At 42.0% G+C, this 18,234-nt stretch overlaps 2 long non-coding RNA genes across 2 annotated transcripts in view; both read left to right on the top strand.

Annotated features, from left to right (window-relative positions):
* Positions 1-18,234, top strand: part of LOC135420559 (uncharacterized) — a 28,004-nt gene that overhangs the window by 3,344 nt on the left and 6,426 nt on the right. The gene's annotated exons all lie outside the window — the stretch shown is intronic.
* Positions 7,121-15,974, top strand: LOC135420547 (uncharacterized). Its single transcript, XR_010433591.1, has 3 exons — positions 7,121-7,291; positions 8,775-8,876; positions 14,633-15,974. It is a non-coding gene; the product is annotated as an uncharacterized LOC135420547 (long non-coding RNA).

The following is an 18,234-nucleotide window of genomic DNA, read 5'->3' as shown; positions in this document are numbered from 1 at the left end:
TTCCCAGCTTTCCTTCTCACAATGACCACGCAGTTTAAAAGGATTTTTATCGGACAATACCCCAGCAGGAATTTGAACCATGTTCTGTTGCTTTGGAAACGAGAACTATTATAACAGAAGTTTGCTAGGCTTAGCATGAAATGTCTGTAGACTACAATTTTCTGCCTGCATACAGGGAGTTTTAGGTTCTCAAGCAAGCTTGTTACTGTTCTTCTAAGCTTGAGGTGGGGATGGCCATTTGGGATCCTATTTTGGGACAGTTTTCCATGCTGTGAGTTGGCCTGTTGTAACAGGGCTTACTACGTGTGGTAGGAGCAGGCAGAGTTTGTGTAGCAACAGCTCCCCGGCCAATCGCAGGCAGGTTTGGTGCAGTGGAAGCATTTGTGGCACTTCCTCTGCTTTTGTTTTCGATACGGTCTTTCCTCACCCCCCCTCCTCCCCCGCAGGCATAAGGTGACGTCCTGAAGCTTTCATTTGTGCAGCAGGACTTGGTTAAATCAAACATGTTCAGTTCAGTGGTTCAGTTGTGGCCTATATCTGCCAGGAAAAGGTTCTGCGTTTTGTTTGCCTTTCTGCAAACGACTCTGCAGCGCCAGCTCTACAGTGCAGTCGAGTAAACTGTCTGAATTTCTGTGTACACAGTTTTCAAGAGGACTTAGGAGACACTGAACAAATTTTACTAACATTTACTGCAGTTTGTCAACATCCATTTTGATGCACAGCGCTGGAGGGAGACTGGAGAGCTGCTGTGTGGATCACAGAGTCACTCGTGCTGTGACTGTGGGATCACAAGTGCTGGTATTTGTGAGGATTCTGGGGTTGGACAGGTCATACTGCCAAGTAGCCTGGCACTGAAAGGAACAGGGAGAGGTTAAGAATTAATACAAGTCAGAAAAGCTGAGAAACTCAACTCTGGTCCCATCCTCCAGGTATCTGAAACAGCTGGAAGCACTGGGTAATAGAATTACAGAAGAAAGGGATCTCTGAATCTCCTGTCTATTACTCTATGTTTTGGAACAGAGGAAAAGCCATCTTTTGTTTAAATTCAATTCTCATTTGCTAGGCAAGTTGTTAATTTTCACTCCTCCTCCCATCTCCAGCCCAGTTATCAGGCTTGTATGACAGTCTGGTGGCAGGCAGTGTCTGCTTTGCTGACAGAGCCCCACCAACTGTACCAGCAGTTGAGCTGCAGGGAAGACACACATGGTATCTCTATCCAGGCAGGTTCCCAAACACAGAGGCCCTTTGTGCTGCTGGGTAACTTGACCTGCTGTTCCTAAAAAGTCTGTGTATTTAGCTTTATGGCATTTCATATCCTACAGTCTTGTTTGCATTTGTGTTTCAAATGCTGTCTTACCCAGAGCCCTGTTGCTCATCTGCCAGGCTTGGAGGCAGGTGAGGACACTGAACTGTGGTCACACAACACAACATGGTACCTTTGGGGAACGAGCAGTCCTCTTTTCAAAGAATAACCTCACTGAGAGATTATGTGTGGTGCTTCCAGTGCTTATCTGAAGAAAAGTGAAACCTTTGCTTTGTTTACAAAGAATCACAGATTAAATCACATTTTAATGGTCAGTAATAAATTTGTCCCTTGGTAACTTTTTTTTGCTTAAGAGAGTGGAGTATCAGCTGAAAGTTAGTCCTTAGCTCTTTTGATTTTGTAAAAACAAATATGCAAATGTTGAACTTATCTTTCACTTTCATGCGTAGAATATTTGTGGGGGTTTTATCCACCTGAATGCCCACACACATCCTTTTTTGTAGGGCTGTGGTATTTGTGTTGCAGTTCTAGTAAGGCCAACGAGGAAATGGGCTGAATGCTGAGCACTCATTGAATGGAATTTTTAAAGGGTGCTCTGGTTTGCCTGCTGTGGAAGGGCACAGTATAATCCATTTTAAAGGAAGTCATCAAGTGGGGACCTGCAGCCCCATGTGACCTCTGCAAGCTGCACAGGGTACAAGGCCACAGAGCAGGGCTGGAAAGGAAGCTGTTACAGATGCAGGTGCTATAAACCTGTCAGCAGCCTGTTTGTTGGAAGCTACATTGATATGAAATAGTCACCACTTTTGTGTGCCACGTAATGACAGCTGTACATGAGGGACTTACACAGAACTGCTGTGGGACATTTCCACTAACATACAGTGAAACTAGCCTCTAAAAGTAGCTTTTTAGCCTGGCATCAATTTGGAATGCTGTAATATTTCAGTAGCCTTTAATTACAGTTCTTTTTAGTAGATGTAGTAGGTGCTCAGGTCTGCTCTAACTGTGCACATTTCATGGACTTCCATATGTGTTACTCAGACATGTACACAACTGAAGACATTTGGTATTTTAGGAAGTGCAGTAAGTAGCTGGATGTTCAGGAAAAAATCACTGACCAATTAGTCATTCCTTCTATCTGTTTGTTCTTGGTGAGAGTGGAATTTCTGTCAAGAAACTTACAACTTGAGTGTAATTTTCTTGAGTGGGGGGAGAAATATGACATTTAGTCTGTGACTTTCATGATTGAAAGCAAGTAACTGTTATGTAAACAACCAAACCAAAATTCTGAAAATCAAGGTGTCAGTTTGTAGACAGACCATAGTTCATGAGATGTGTGGAGCTGGTGATTTCCCTGTCTAGTTTCTACCTTCAACTCTTGTGAGAAGACATTAGACAGCTCCGCAGCAAAAGAAAAATGCTCTTCAATCCAGACCTGCTTGCTGTTGTGACTAATCCTGTCCTTTGCCTATGGTCTCCCAAGCTCTGAAAGCTGGTGGGATAAGTCTGGGGCCTCAACCTATGCCAATTCTTTCCAACAGAAGAGATCAGGAAGGTCAGATATCTCCCCTGCATCCTACTCTGGGCTGTCAGTGGGAGACAGTTCCAGCTGGTAACAGCAGTGTCTCAGATGTATTGGAAAGCTGACATGGACTGAGGAGGTCTTACAGGCATCATGGGGGTACAGATCAACAATTAGTGGTACCAGACAATAGCAGAAGAGAGTGGGGACTGGTAAATCAAACCATTGTGCAACATCTTTGATACAAGCTTTGGTAGATCAAGCTTTTAGCCCATTTGTTCCTATAAACCTCTTTCTTTCTCTTGCATACTTTATAGTTCAGCAGAATCTGTTTAATTTTTAATTATTTAATTTCTGCCTCTAATATGTATTTGAATCACTCTAATGAATTTTTACAGTTCAGTTGTTTACTTCAATTAAAGGATGTGAATTCTACCACTGCAGAGCCAAGATAAATGTTGACAAGTTGCAGCAATTGGGTCAGCAGAGATTTGTTAACCATCTAAAAATGTCCTGACTGTGTTTCAGCATCAGCCTTAGATGCAATATGTGTTTCTGCTGGATGCCATTTTGTTGTCAGATAAAAATTAGGAGATCATATAACCTCACCTATTGTCAAGATTTTATGTCTTTGTATAGTTCCATAAGTGTATCCTGTAGGAGGTTCATTAAGCCACATTTTAATTATCCTAATTAAGAATTATTTTGCCTTCCATGAGGACATCTTACCTTTCCCTTCAATACTGACAAACCCAAGTAACAGGAAACTACTAATCAGACCTTAATGCAATGGGCTTACAGGCTTTCAAAGCTCAAAGGAGACTTTCTGGCTTTCAGGTTTGGCTTGTTTTGGTGGGGGATTTTTTATTGTTTATTTTCCTTGAAATGGAAAGAAAATTTTAAGAAGTATTCTTGCTTCAGCTGGAGATCTTTCTGTAATCATGGACTCAAAACCTGGCTCTTTAGAGAGAACGTCACATCTTGAATCACCAATATTTTTTCCTACTCCGAGTAAAATAAAATTTTAATTGTATTCAGTGACAAGACAATTAGCAGGGTCTAATCGTGTGAAGTGCTTGCCGCTAGAATTTCCCTATAATCAAAACAAACCCCCCAAAATAACCCCCCAAATCATAAGAGGCCTAATGGTGGGTTATTTCTGAGTGTTGGCTGAGAAGGCTGACTCCCCACTGCAAACTGCAGAACACTGAGTTCTTTAGCAGATCAGAGCCCAAATTTACATGCTTAGACATTCCAAAGTATATGTCTGTGTGGGCTGTGCCCTTGGGCTGATGCCCACATCTCACACAGTACCTGAAAACCTTATACAAATGTCTGCAATCTTCTCCCTGCTGGATTCTCTCCAGGGGGGAATTTTTACCACTCCTGATGCAGTACCTGTTTCATGGCAGTTTTCACAAATATGCTCACTCCTACCAGACATCCAGTGTGCAAGATCTTATTTTAGCATCTAGCAGAGGGCTATTAGCTTGGATTGCACTTTGAGTAATGGGATATAAAACATCAGAGCTTTTTAGATTTCTTATCTTGGCTCTCATCTGTGCTGGTACAAGTAAGGAAGTGCAGTCACAAGCCACTGATTTGAACATCTTCCTCACAAGCTTCTCAGATGAAGTTGTTTTCCTACAAAATTCCAGTCAAAGATGTGCATGTGCAGTCTTTTCTAGCCCAGCTTTAGAAGAAGCCTAAATAGGAATTAAAAAAAATAGCTACAGCCCTTCCAAGAGAGATGATCTAAGCAAAAGCAAAGCTCAGTCTGATGTGCTGTAGTTCCTTGAAGATAGCTGTGGGGTTGGATTTTTTTTTTCTGGGTTAAAAGCATGTTTTCTGCCTTGCATCCACGTAGATTTTTATCTCCTAGATACCTTCTGCACACACTCCTCTTATCATTTGTGTGATTTGTAGCAGCTACTTTGCATAAGCAAACTGACTGATAAATTGTGATCCATTTATGTCTCAATGTAGGTAATTGTTGATGCTTGGATGCTGCCATGTTCTACACTTTAACTGGGAATATACCAGATTCTAAGTATGCATGATATGTGTTTTGTACTGTTAAAGAGAGAGAGCAAAGCATAAGAAATAAGATTATGTGGTGCAGTCACTGTTTTAAATTCTGTATGAATAAAAATTTGTGGGGTTGACTTGTCAATTAACTTTTTTTTGTTGTTGTTGTTATGAGGTTACAGCTGTTGGATTTAGTGAGGCAAAATGTGTTGTCACATGGAATAGCCTCATTTATCAGTTTTCATTATATGAAGGTAATGGTAACCAGTGAAATGAGAGCTGACTTTTAGATTACTCAACCTGTTGGTACCTACCAAATGTGTCAGCATTTTACAAAATAAAATCAGAAAATAACTGAGACAAAAGACTTCCTAGTTTCTGTATGCTAACAAATGCATGTCTGTTTACATAACCTTATTTGAGCTCTGGGGGATAGATAGATAATTAAAAAAAACCCTTTCTTCTATACTGGAGTAGTGCTTTGATCTTGATTTTAAAGACAACAGTTTTTATATTATAGAGGAGATGTAATAAAAATAGCTTGTAATGAAACAGTATCTAAAGCTCCTAAATGAGTTAAAACTGTAACAACAACAATTTATATATGATCATTTCCAACCTCCCAGCCTGCAAAAGATGAACTGTATGACCTGCTGTGTATGGCAGCAGTGGAAAAAGCAGCTCCTCTCTCTGACAGGGTGGATTTGCCCCTTCTTTATTTGTGCTGGGGGGATCTTCTGCTTAAGCCCAGTCCCATATAGTAGGTAAAATGACTCATTCTTGAAAACTCCAGTGTTGGTTTGACGGGCTGCCTTAAAGGTCTATTTTATTTTCTTCTTCTAGTAGATAATTAACTGCAGTTGTAGCACAGAGCTTTGAAGGAGTTGGTTTCTTTATCTGATTTCTGAAACGGTGATGGCTGTGTTTGCTCACGTGCTGCTCGACTTCTCCGCGGCGGTGAATCTGTTAAAGGAACCTTTCCAGCATGTCATGCTTGTTTGTGAGCCTTGCTGTCCTGGGATAACAACCAACTGATGCTGGCAGGGAGCTTTTGATGTATCTTGCAGTTGAATTGACAGATACTTGGGTTGTTTCGGGTTTGTGGTTTTTTGTTTTGGTTTGGTTTTTTTTTTTTTAAATTTTAGATTTTGTACTTTCATAATTTTGAGCATAATGACATTTTAATTTTCTAGACATAAAACCAACCTTTTTGTGATACAGTCAAAATGCAGGATCTTTGCCTTCGGTCTTGGGAGAGAAGCAAAGATAAAATGGCAAAGTTTAGCTGCTTTAAAAATGTCTTTCTTCTTATTCTTGGAAAGCAATTTGACTTCTTTCACCCTCCTTCCTCCTCCGAACTTCCTGCTCTTCATAAATAACCTCCCAACGTATAATTGTTGTTGTCCTTATGTCATCTCAAAAAACTCTCTGTATCTAACACAGGCAGGAGTCTGGAATTCTTTTGTTCTGACCTAAGATAAAAGTCTTGATACATGACAGTGGGAAATAAATCAAACAATTGTCACAGGGCTATTTTGGGGTTTAATAACTTCACTGGGCACTGTTATTTTAGGCTGCTGAGCTTTAACAAGCCAAACAACATCCAAGGGAAGAACTGTCAAGTGTGGACACAAAACTGCCTGGGGTGTGTCCTGAGGATGAGTGTGAGGGTGGTTAACGGGGCACTTCAGATGGTCACTTAAATGTGCTTTGTGTTTATTCAGGGTTAGTTGCCAGTGGTGATTTTCTGTGTTTGCTGAGGATTCAGGCACGGGAATGCCACTAACAGAGCAGTGCCTTCATCTCCAGGCCTGGCAGTGCCGCGGTTGGGCTCAGCTCTGGCTTCTCGGGGCTGGAAATAGGGCAGATCAACACGGCAGCCTTGGCAGCAGGAGCAGATTTTAAGGATACAAATAAAAATGAGGTGTCTGTCTCTTGCAGACTTTGCTACTCAGCTGCCCTTCTTGGTTTCTCTTCTTTCCTTTCCTTTTTTTTTTTCCATTTTTTTTTTCTAATATGTACTGTTAAGGAAAAAAAAAAAAAAGACCCGTTTCTATCAGTAACATTTTGTATTGTTTAGTTCTAGAAAATAATTATTAGGATTATCTGATCCATCCTGGGCAATCTGAAGCCCCTGATTTCTATCTTATTCCTCTGTTTTTATTATTATTATTATTATTATTATTATTATTATTATTATTATTATTATTATTATTATTATTATTATTATTATTATCAGAAAGTGCAAATTGTACTGTACAAGCTTTAAAACGTCCTATAAAGCCTTCAGCTGAAGTGTTCATTAACCACTTATTCCAGATGCTTTCAAGGATTCTGTGGAATGCCAGTTGTTCTAGATGTGGCTCTCTGAACACAGCAAACAGCCATCATTCCCCTGAAATAGTTTCTAAAGCTGTATTTCAGACAGTAAAATACAGTATTTGTTGAAATGTTGGCTTTTGTGCTGCTGATAAAAGGTGAGATACCAAAAATTAAATACCTAACAGTTGCCAGTGGTGGTTTCTGACCTGTACAGTTTGCTTTGCTCTCATCATTTATAGTTCTTTGAGTATACATCTTTGTAGTACTTGGGTCTAAATTCTATGACCCTGCAGTGTTTAAAAGTTAAATGTGTAAATTACTTGTTTTAGTGGTGATTACTGAAGTATGTGACAATAGAAGTTTGGTTTATATGTTATTATTAGTATGTATTTTAATTAACAAACAGCTGGACAAAATAGAAACCAGTGAATCTGTCCTTTAGCTGTTGAGAAAATGGTTGGAAGGGACCTCTGGAAATCATCTTGTCCAACCCCCAGTATCTTGTAACCTTATGGAGCAAGGTCATTCCTGATGCATGATAATAACAAACCTTGAAACATTAGAGAGAACAAATGCTTACAAAATTCATCAGCTCTGTTTTTTTTTAAAGATAATTCATTGTTACTTTTGCATTATTATTACTCTTTTTAGTTAAAATTCAACTTTTCTATTTTATTTTGGAGTGCAGAGGTATTTGAACTGATCAGGATGGAATTCATCTTCACTTCTTACCGGCAGAAACGAGGGAATGGATAGCCCCAAAATATCAACAGAAATGCACAAAATCCAACACTTTAATCTGCTTAGCATTCTTCATTTAATTTATGGCCTATCAGTTCGTTGAAACAGGCAAAGTACTTACCTTTTGTAACAGGCTCAAATTAAGATTTTATGCTTCCTTTCTTAATTAAGTAAAACTTTACCCTGAAAATTGGGCTGATTGAGTCAGTGGTTGCTATGGAAATGTTCATTTGATACAATAAACTGTAATTGGATGTTTGTCTCCCCCTGACTTGCAGCTTCTCCTACTCCTGTCCCCACTGGTAGCTGCTGCCTCTTGCAAGGCAGCCAGAGGGATGAAGTGAGTGTGAGTGCCCCGTACAAAATTAGATAAGCTTTGTGATTTAAATGGGTGATCTGAGCTAACTCGTCTGAACCTTTGAATGATTAGACAGTGCTTGTCTGCTGCCTCTGCAGTGGAGGTGGCAAGTGCACGTGGTTAATTCAGCCTCTAATTCAGCCTAACTTTGTAAAAGATACAGATCTACTTGCTCCAGTGTTTTTAGGACAAGGGCTATTCTTACATCTTGTTTTACAGCAAATTTATTACCAGGCCTTTATACCTCACTAAAGCTTGTTTTACAGCAGTGCTGCTACCCTCCCCATCGTTGTTTTAACCACTGATTGGGCTCTGTTCATTGGAGGTGAGGGACTGGGACAGGACATATTTTGGGGTTTGTGCACTTCTGGGAACATGTAGATTTTCATTTTGCCCAGTGGGACAGCAGGAGCTGCAATTCAGGAAGATGATCTACATCTGAGTGTTTTATACTGGCTTTGGCCCAGCACGAACTGCTGGTCTCTTTCCTGCTCATCACCAGGTGAATGATTTTTCTTCTTTCTTCTTTTGTCTTTAAGGAAGGAGAACTGCACCAAAATTGCAGTTTCCAGGTTCAGGTTTTACAGCACAACAGAAGATTCCTGCCTCTTCTGCCTCAGAAATGAATGAAGCAAGTTCAGGTACTTATTTACTCACTGAATGCACGTGCAATGCATGTATTGGAGAGACACACTATTTTCTAAAAATAGAGTTATGTCTTTTAAAAAAAATCAGCTGATATCATTAGAAAAACATTCTAGTGTCTCCCCACCTTTAACTCCATCAAATCTTTAAAGTCTTAAACAAAATCAGTGTACTTCAGCCTGGAGAAGGGAAGCTTTGGGGTCACCTAATTGTGGCCTTCCAGTATCTGAAGGGAGCTCCATGAGAGATGGAGGGAGACTATTTACAAGAGCCTGGGGTGACAGGACAAGGGAATGGCTTCAAACTGAAAGAGAGTAGGGTTAGATATTAGGAAGAAATTCTTCCCTGGGAGGGTGGTGAGGCCCTGGCACAGGTTGCCCAGAGAAGCTGTGGCTGCCCCATCCCTGGGAGTGTCCAAGGCCAGGTTGGACGGGGCTTGGAGCAACCTGGGCTAGTGGAAGGTGTCCCTGCCCATGGCAGGGGGTGGAACAAGATGATCTTTAAGGTCCCTTCCAACCCATGACCTCTGTCATACTTAGAAGTTAAGTAATAGTTGAGATCAAATCCATGTTGAGCTCAGAGTTTAATTAGATTTATACCAGTCAGACTATCTCAGGAACACAGATCAGGCTGGTAAAAAAAGGGAGTAAAACCCCCATCTCCACAGGCTGTCAGAGGAAAGCACAGCCTGTGGAATATGGGCAAGATGGTTGGATCTGCAAGAAGCCCTCTATTTCAAAATTCATAGCTGAGGCTGGGGTTTGTCCTTCCTGCTGAAATGTGTTTGGAGGACTGTGTGCTGATCTGGGTGCAGGGGAGAGGTTCCAGAGGGTGTGTTCTGGGAGGGAGGCCAGAGCTGGCCTGCAGCAGGGCAGCAGGCTGTGCTCTGCATTGTGTTTGAGAAGGGCTGTATTCCAAACATGAGGAACGGGAAAATATGGTTGTGGAAGTTAATAGGTGTGGAAAAGCCCTGCAGAGAATTCTTTTGGTGTCCTAAATACCAGGGATTAAATTAGGCTTGGGGGAAAGAAGTGTCTACATCTGGATTTAGGAACCAAGATTACATCTTTGTGGTGAAGACAGGCCAAAGGACATTCTGAACCATTTATTTTCACTGCAAGAGGAAGCCATCTGGTTGTAAGGATCTGATCATTATGGATACTTTTCCTGTCAAGATTTTCTCCTGCTTCATAACTGTTGAGATAAAAATTCAAACGTTTCTTTTTTTTTTTGATTGTGTGTATAATTAGCTGAGGTTTAATATATGTTTTTTACTAATGTCAAATCCATGCCTAACCTGCAGGGCAGTTCTGTTTGTACAACTCCAAATCAGCAGGAATGCCAAGCAATAGGAAGCACTTCATTGCTGAACTGGAGTTTTGTACTAAGTGGGATGTGTCCAGAAAAAAGTTAGTGTTATATTTATCTTGTGAGGCTCTTTGGTTAATTGGCATGATTTTTTCTTACTCGCAGTCTTAACTGACACAGCTGGAAGTTCTTGCACTGAATAGCACTGATAAAGTTGATAATGTTTGGAAAACCTAGAGCTAATCCATATTGAAATAATTTTACAGTCCTAGACAGTGAAAAGTTTAATTCTGTTTCGTAACACAAAATAATCCTGTTTATAGTCTTAAAAAGTAATGTGTGTCATGTAGCCTTGGAGGCTGGGAGTTATCAACTGTTATTCCTTTTGAGTATTAAAATTGGGGCTGTGAGCCAGCACCTCATTAAAGCACTTAACCAACTCTTTCCAAGCTGATTGTTTCCAACTGGAAACTTAAATAATCTGTGATAAGGGAGAGCCAATAGGGACATTGTGAGCAGACTGGACATGGGCCATAAGGTGTTGGTTTTAAAAGTGCAGTAATCATGGAAACTGTCAAAATGCAGTGGAGTTAAAACACTTGTCCTACTTTTACCTTGCTGAAGTGGCAGACTTTCTTGATGAGAACATTTAGATATCAAATCCATGATGTAACTGGATTACAGCCACCACCTGGCCTCCTGAGACACTCCGTGTAACCCAGGATGGAATGTCAAGGAGCTACTAGTCCTAAATACGTCCCAAAATTTGGGATTGTCATTTCTTTAAAGCTGGCATATCACTGATGCCTCAAAAGGGAATTTTTTAAGGTAAATTCCTAGTCATAAATCAAAGCAAACAGGCTGCTGTGCACACATTGGGAAGGATGGAACTGGTGATGTGGAGTGACTGAAGGTGTTCATCCTCTTTGTTTATTATTGTTAAACAAAGGTGCAAGTCTGAAGCACCTTGAAACTCATCTCTTGGGTGCAAGGGGTGATCCAGGGAGGAATGCTTGGGATAGGAAATGGCCTCTCAGCACAGAAGCTGGAACAGTGAGGTAACACTGACGTGGGCTGGGAGGGCACTTGGACAGAGTTCTGTCCTTCTGCACAATGACATTCTTTTTCCTGATGGGAGAAATCCATTTTTCTTTGGGTCTCCTAGAAGTGGATTCTGGCCAGACTTCCTGAGCCAAGGTTGGCACTGGCAGTGCTGAAGGCTCCTCCAAAGACTTGGGTAAATGAGTTCTCTCTCCCTCCACTGGAATGGAACCAGGAAGACAAAAGCCATCCCCTGACACACCAAGACTTTTGTTGTCATCCATAGCTGTGTGGGTGGGTGCTGGATGATGCAGCAGAGTCCTGAACTCTTCTGTTCCCTAAACCTTTATAGACTTCAGTGGTATCATTCAGTGTAGTAAAGTTGTAGTAAAGCTCCTTGGCATGTAATTATCCAAAGAAATGCTGTTTTGTACTCAATGGTAATCTGGTACATTCACCAGCTCTGAAAGATGGAAAAAAATATTTGTAATATACTTTTGAAAATTAAAATGAACAACTGGGGAAAAAATAGAGGTCTAAGGAGCTTTGAAAGGCTTTTCCTTTAGAGAGTTCCAGGATTTTCTGTGTTGGGTGGAGGTTATGCAGCTGTTTTTATCCTAATGTTAACATGTTAGGTTACAGGAATCTTTCCACTTAATTGAGCAAACACAGGAGAGTATTTATGCAACTGAAGATCTGCAACTGCCAGTAGAATTAATTAGGAGAGGAATAATTAGGAAAATAGTAGTGTCCAAATGGTCCCAATAGAAAAATGTATTGCAATCCCAATAGAAATCTCATTAATGTGGTTGTTTGTGATGAGCTGTGCCTTTTGCAGTATCATAAAGGGAGGCAAATGTGGAAGGATCTCAGTGGGGTGTCAGCTTGGGTATGAAGCAGAAACAATATCAAGGTTTTAAGCTGTCTGGTCTCATTATTGTCACTTAGTCATGGCTGCAGCTCCAATATCTGCTTAAAAGCCTCCCTTGATTGAATGAGCCACTTTAGGGTGAAATAGGTACAGAACAGAACATTTCAGGTTAGTACTTGGTATGGAATTGCTGCTTCATGCATCAGAAACAAGTTGTCTCTTAGGCTGAGCAGATAACCAAGTAAAAAATGAGACAAATTAAGCTTATTTCAAATACTTTTGCTTGAATTTGTCAGCTTACTGGTTCAAAGAATGGAAAAGTTAATGAGCATGTGATCTGGAGTGTAATATCACTCCTGCAGAGGAATAAAAGAAAGGTTAATTAATGTGATGTCATATTTATAGTGGCTGTTCTAGGAAGCAGGTCTGTAGTAACAAGGTCTGTCACGTGGTCAGTGAGGGAAAACACCTTGCACATGGTTCTCCAGGGGAAAGCTGAGGGTGGGGCTGAGGCAGAGAAGTTGAGTTTTCCCTATTTTCCCCCTTCTTTTATCATCTGATAATTTTTTTTAGCTGTGTTACAAATTACTGTATTGCAAATCTTTCTGTGATTCTGAGGGCATTTTCCAAGCTTGTTTAATAGGTGCATTGGAATGGTGTATGTGAGTAAAAAATACTGTACTGTGAACATAGCTTTAATCAAAACCTCTCAGGAAAACAAAAGCATTTCACAGATAATCATGCAGAGATTGCAGCTCGGGAAAGTGTTGCTTCCTCAGAAATAACCTCCTCCATGGTGAGCTGTTTAAGGGTCACAAACACAGTCTGAAGCAACACTAGTAATATAAATTGTCTCACATAACTCCAGTTTCTAAGCAAATTGGAATAATGGCCTTCATTCCTCTGCCAGTGAGCTACAGGGCCATCCTGATTTGAACTGTAACAGGGTTGTGGTTTGGGTTTTGATCAGTGTGACCCAACAGCCAAGTAGTGCTCAATGTAGTAAATTAATTTTATTTTTAGTGATGGGTAAGTTAATTCATATGAAAATGTGGAGCTGCCAGCTCTGCAAAACTAGTGCTTCTCTGTCACAGTGAAAGTAACAGTTGGGTGCATTTTGTATTTATCTGTTCCCTTCCCCTGTCAGCTGTAGTTGCTGATGTTTTTAATTAATTTGGTTTCCTATTATGGCAGCAGCTGTAGGTAAATATCAGTTAGGCATGCCTCTTATTTATGTGCAAGTCCTTAAAATGTGACTGTAAAATATTCATTACTTCAAGGTTCCTGGGGCCATGTTCAGACATCTCCTTAGTGAAGAGAGACAAACGTCCAAGTGAGATTTTTGTGACTCCTACTGTGGACAGAATGTATGAAAACAAGGTGCAGAGATGGAAACAGCTGTCTATCAGTCTTTGAATGTGGTCTAGATGAGAGGGAATGCTTGTGCTTTGCTGTCCAGTCCAGAACACCTGACAATATGGGATTCTGATTTCTTACAACACACCGAATTTGATGCCATTTGTTACCGAATCGTTTGCACTGTCAGTGGCAAAATCTTTCTTTTGATGCTTTCTAAACACAGCCCTTTTCTACTGCAGCCCAGAATTTGTAGGAGGGTGAACAGAAGAGCTGTGTGAGGAGTGAGCAGCAGGGTGGTGGCTCTGGAAGGAGCTGGCTGTGCTGCCCATCCTGGAGCAGGAGTGTCACACGTGCAGCAATTCCATCCGGGAGCACCGGGCTCCACGGCAGGGACACCACAGGGGTGGCAGATGTGCAGCAGCTCTGAGGCCTGTAAAAATACCCCTTGCTGTGCAAACACTGTGCAGCTAAAGAAGGGCTGCTTCTCTCTGTGGTGCTCTTGAACACAACCTGGCTGTGGGTTGTGCTGTGTGAGCGTGGAGGGATTCACGGGCATGAAGGATCTCTTCACAGCCAGCACAGAGTCATGGAATCCTAGAACGGCCTGGGTTGGAAGGGACCTTAAAGATCATCTTGTTCCACCCCCTGCCATGGGCAGGGACACCTTCCACAGGACCAGGTTGCTCCAAGCCCCATCCAACCTGGCCTTGGACATTTCCAGGGATGGGGCAGCCACAGCTTCTCTGGGCAACCTGTGCCAGGGTCTCCTCACCCTCACAGGGAAGAATTTCTTCCTAATATCTAATCTAACCCTACTCTCTTTCAGCTTGAAGCCATTCCCCCTTGTCTGGTCACCCTTATAAATAGTCTCCCTTCATCTTTCTTCTTGGCTCCCTTCAGGTACTGGAAGGCCACAGTGGCCTTTCTGTGTGGGTAAGACAGAGCTGGACAGAGCTGTACTGCTGAACCCTTCAGGGCTATTGGAATTTTGGAAATCTGGGAGAAATAGAAAATAAACCTCAAGCCAGAGAAGTAAGCAGAAAACCTTTTTCTTTGTGTGCTTTTTGTTTTGACTTTCACCAGAAAGAAAATGTTTCCTGAAGCATTCAAACATTTGCCCAACCTAAATTTTAATACTTTTTTCCAGGTAAATTTTTTTTCTGATATCCACAGGGATTTTTTTCTAAGTAGAATCCAGGCTAATGCAAAGAGAGGAACTGTGGATTATTGAATAATGGGGAAATTGAAGTAATCTAGGACACAATGGGAGTCTGATTCAGCAATAAACAGGCAACAGAAAGTTAGTGCTGGAGAGCACTTCCCAATACTTCAGGAAGTTAAAGCTCAGGTCTGAGCAAGTATAACCCTCCTCTGTTGTGTCTCAGCTGATTAGCATCCTCCTCCCTGTGGCCTCCTGGATCTGTGTCCTGCCTTGCCTTTTTTCCACTAAATCAGAAAAAAAAAAATCAGGTCGAGGTTGTGAAGCCATTTCTACTGTAAACCTCTCATGTGTTGGCTGTCATTTCCTCATAAAATCACAGGAGAAAAAAAAAAGAAAAGAAACCAAAACCAAAAGAACAACCCAGCTGAGAGACTAATGGCTGAAAAATCAAAAAGGGAAAAGGAATGAAGATGTCAAAGTGGAAAACATGGAGGTTACAGACTGAGAAGGAAGGTGTCCAAAGGGTAACACTGGTCAGCAGTAATAGCAGTTATTCATAGAAAAAACACCCTCCAAACATTAACAAGTCTGGTCATACGGGTGTGAGGGCAGAGGCAGCGAGTCAGGAGGTTAACTGGTGCATAGCACTGAGCTCTTCTGGCATTTTGTGTGTGGGACAAATGGGCATCTCGGCAGGAATCCCTACGGGAGGATTTTAACTCAGCAAGAGCAGCCTTTGCTCAGCCCTGGTGCTGCTCCTCCCAGAGTCAAGGCTCAGGACCCGACTTCTGCAACTGAAGTTCCTCGGGTTCGTGTCTGCAGGGGTTAAATGGTTGGACTGGATGACCTCAGAGGTCTTTTCCTCCCCCAGTGAGTCTATGAATCTGTAATGCAGAGGCCCTTGGGGACCTCGTGTACTGAAGGGACTCTTCAAAGTGTGGTCATTACATATCTCACAAAATGACATCCTGGGAACGTGGCTTTAGCAAACCTGGGGACCCTCTGTGTGGGCTCCCCTGGCCACCTTTTACAGCACAGACAATCCACTCACAATTTACACAAGTGAAATTAGTGATCAAAACCGGAATGACTAAAAAATGTGACTCTGCCTGTGGCAGCAGGAGGACCCCTGGGGGGGCCAGCTGGCTCTCTGTGGCTGTGTTCCCACCCTGGACATGGAAATGAAGGGTGCTGGCTGCCGAAGAAGGGTGCTGGGAGCCACCCTGGGGTGCTGAGGGAACCTCTGAGGCACCCCAGCTCGGGCAGGAAGCTTCACTACAGCCTTATTTACTTCTGATTCAAAAATCGCTGAAAGCCAAACTCCTCCTTCTGATCAGAAGCCAGCTGTTGTTTTTATTTCCATTCAAACTTAACTGTTTAACCAGATTCAGTTAAAGTTATATTTTAACATAAGTTAAAGTAGGGTTGATATTTTCCCCCCTTTTCCTTTTCCCCAGCAGTGAAGGCTGAAGGATGTGGGTCAGCAGGGGGTGGGGACAGAATTGCAGGTTTTGGGTGAGAAAACCGCCCCCCTTCCCACTCCTCAGCTCTGCTGGGTCCTAGTGCCTCGCTGCCGCCTGTGTTCTCCCAGCTCGGTTTAGTGTCTCTTCAAACTCTTCAAAATAACATCCAGCAGACTGGGAAACACTGATGCAGTGAATAAAAAGCAGGTCACCTCTCAGAAGCGTGTGCAAGCCATTGTCTAAAAGTAGAGGCTGTGTTGGTCTTTAGTTTGTGTTACAGAGATGTTGCTTCCCCAAGTAAGAATTGATTCTGGCCTGAAAGTGAGCTATAACACAGGCAGTCACTGCTGTGAGGAGGCAGGGATGTGCTGTGTGTGGCTGCTGTGTTTGCAGAGGGACAAATCCTGCAGCAGGCAAACGCTGCCATCAGTGTCCCACTGCTCCACTTCTCTGCATCAGCACTGGGCATCGTGCAGACCTACAGCTGGGAAGTGCTTGTAACAGCTCCTGCTCCACTCTCTCCTTCTCTTCCCCAGACAATGTAAACTTGGGCATTTAAGGTATGGAGAGGTTATATTTTGATGGGTGAAACCTTTAGCTTGTCTGGGGTTTGGCCACTTCATTTATGGAGCCAATAGTTTGGAGATAGTAGTAGTAGTTTGGAGTAGTTTGGAGATAAACAGAGATTACTCCAAAAAGTGATTTGAGTTGACTTCTTCTGTAATTCTAACTAGTATTAACAGATAGGCCATCATCAACTAATATAAATACAGATTTGCTAATCTATAAGAAACTCATTTGTTCATGGATTTTGGTTTAAAGAAGAGTTTCAGAGGAGCATAGTGTTGGCTCAGAAGATTTTCAGAGGAGCATATTGTTGGCTCAGCAGTTTTTCTGAGCCAGTGAAAGTGGTTACATGTAGATCTCTAACTCTTCTTTCCTTTCCTGTTATAGTACTTCACAATTAAGCTCTTACTTTTGTCAGTTTTTATATTTCCTGATTATGGGAGCGATGTAAAACATGTTGAAGTAGAACCTGAGGGGCTGGGAATGTAGTGTAATTATGGATTTATTTTTAAAAGGAGGGGAAAAAATATCTGGCAGAAGTTAGTTGTATATTCTTTGAGCAACTAATGCTCTGCACTGGTGTTTGTTTCCAAAGCCGTGGCTGATAGACTCAGTGACAAGGTCTCACCTCCTGGTCCCTGCCAAAAAACCAGTGAATTTTGGAGGACTAAAAGCAGAAGATGGAGAGCTGTAGGAATACAGGGACAGCCTCAGTCCTGACAAGCACAGACACAGCTCCTGCTGCCTTTGCCTCGTTCAGTCAGAGCTGAACGAGCTCCAAAGTGTTGGTGTAAGGCTCTTGTAGCACCAGTGTAGACCTGCCTTGCCCTGCAGAACAGTGCTAAAGCTTTTTTTGTCCTAAGGGACTGTGGGAAAATGAGAATAGCTCCATATTTTTGACAATTGTTCAATGTTTCCGGTGCTTCCTGTATGAAATATCTGGTGTGTGTTAAACCACAAAACAGCAGGAGAAAGAGGGGGCTTTCATTTAAACTAGTTTAAAGAAAGTACTTTACACACAGACTCTCCCTTGCCCCAGTGAGAGAGTGTGGGGACAGATTGCATCAGTTGGTCTAATCAGGGATTAGACAAATTTGTGATGACAGATCCATAAACTAATGGGAGCAGTTGGCATAACAATGTAGATGTTGGGGGAATGTGAGGGGGACAAGCAGTAGGAAGCAGACAGGTGTGTGCTTTCCTCTTGGAGTCAAACCCTGAGCTGGAAGGACCACTCAGACCAATAACATATTTCTGGTGTTCTTAATCTTGTGATTATTATCATCATATCCAGACAGTGGGAAAGGGAAGCAGTTCCTTGTTTTGCTGATCACCTTCTCTTACTCAGAGTAAGTTTTGGTGTGTAGGAGCTGTAAAGAGAACAAGACACTGGGAAGGAAAGGGGAGAAACAGGGGATCTCTGGGAACAGAAAGGAAAGGAGAAGGCTGGAGCAGGAGGATGCTAAAGCAAATGGGGTAACATGAATACAAGAAATGATTTCCAGAAAACAGAGATGGGAAGAATACCTTCTGATCACCAGTGAGAAGGCTTGCTTGAATTTTTAAAGGCTGATTTGTACCCC

This window comes from Pseudopipra pipra, chromosome 11 (genome assembly GCF_036250125.1).
Source record: "Pseudopipra pipra isolate bDixPip1 chromosome 11, bDixPip1.hap1, whole genome shotgun sequence".
Lineage (NCBI taxonomy): Eukaryota > Metazoa > Chordata > Aves > Passeriformes > Pipridae > Pseudopipra > Pseudopipra pipra.
The sequence above is the reverse complement of the archived record's forward strand: the minus strand, read 5'-3'. Positions and strand labels throughout refer to the sequence as shown.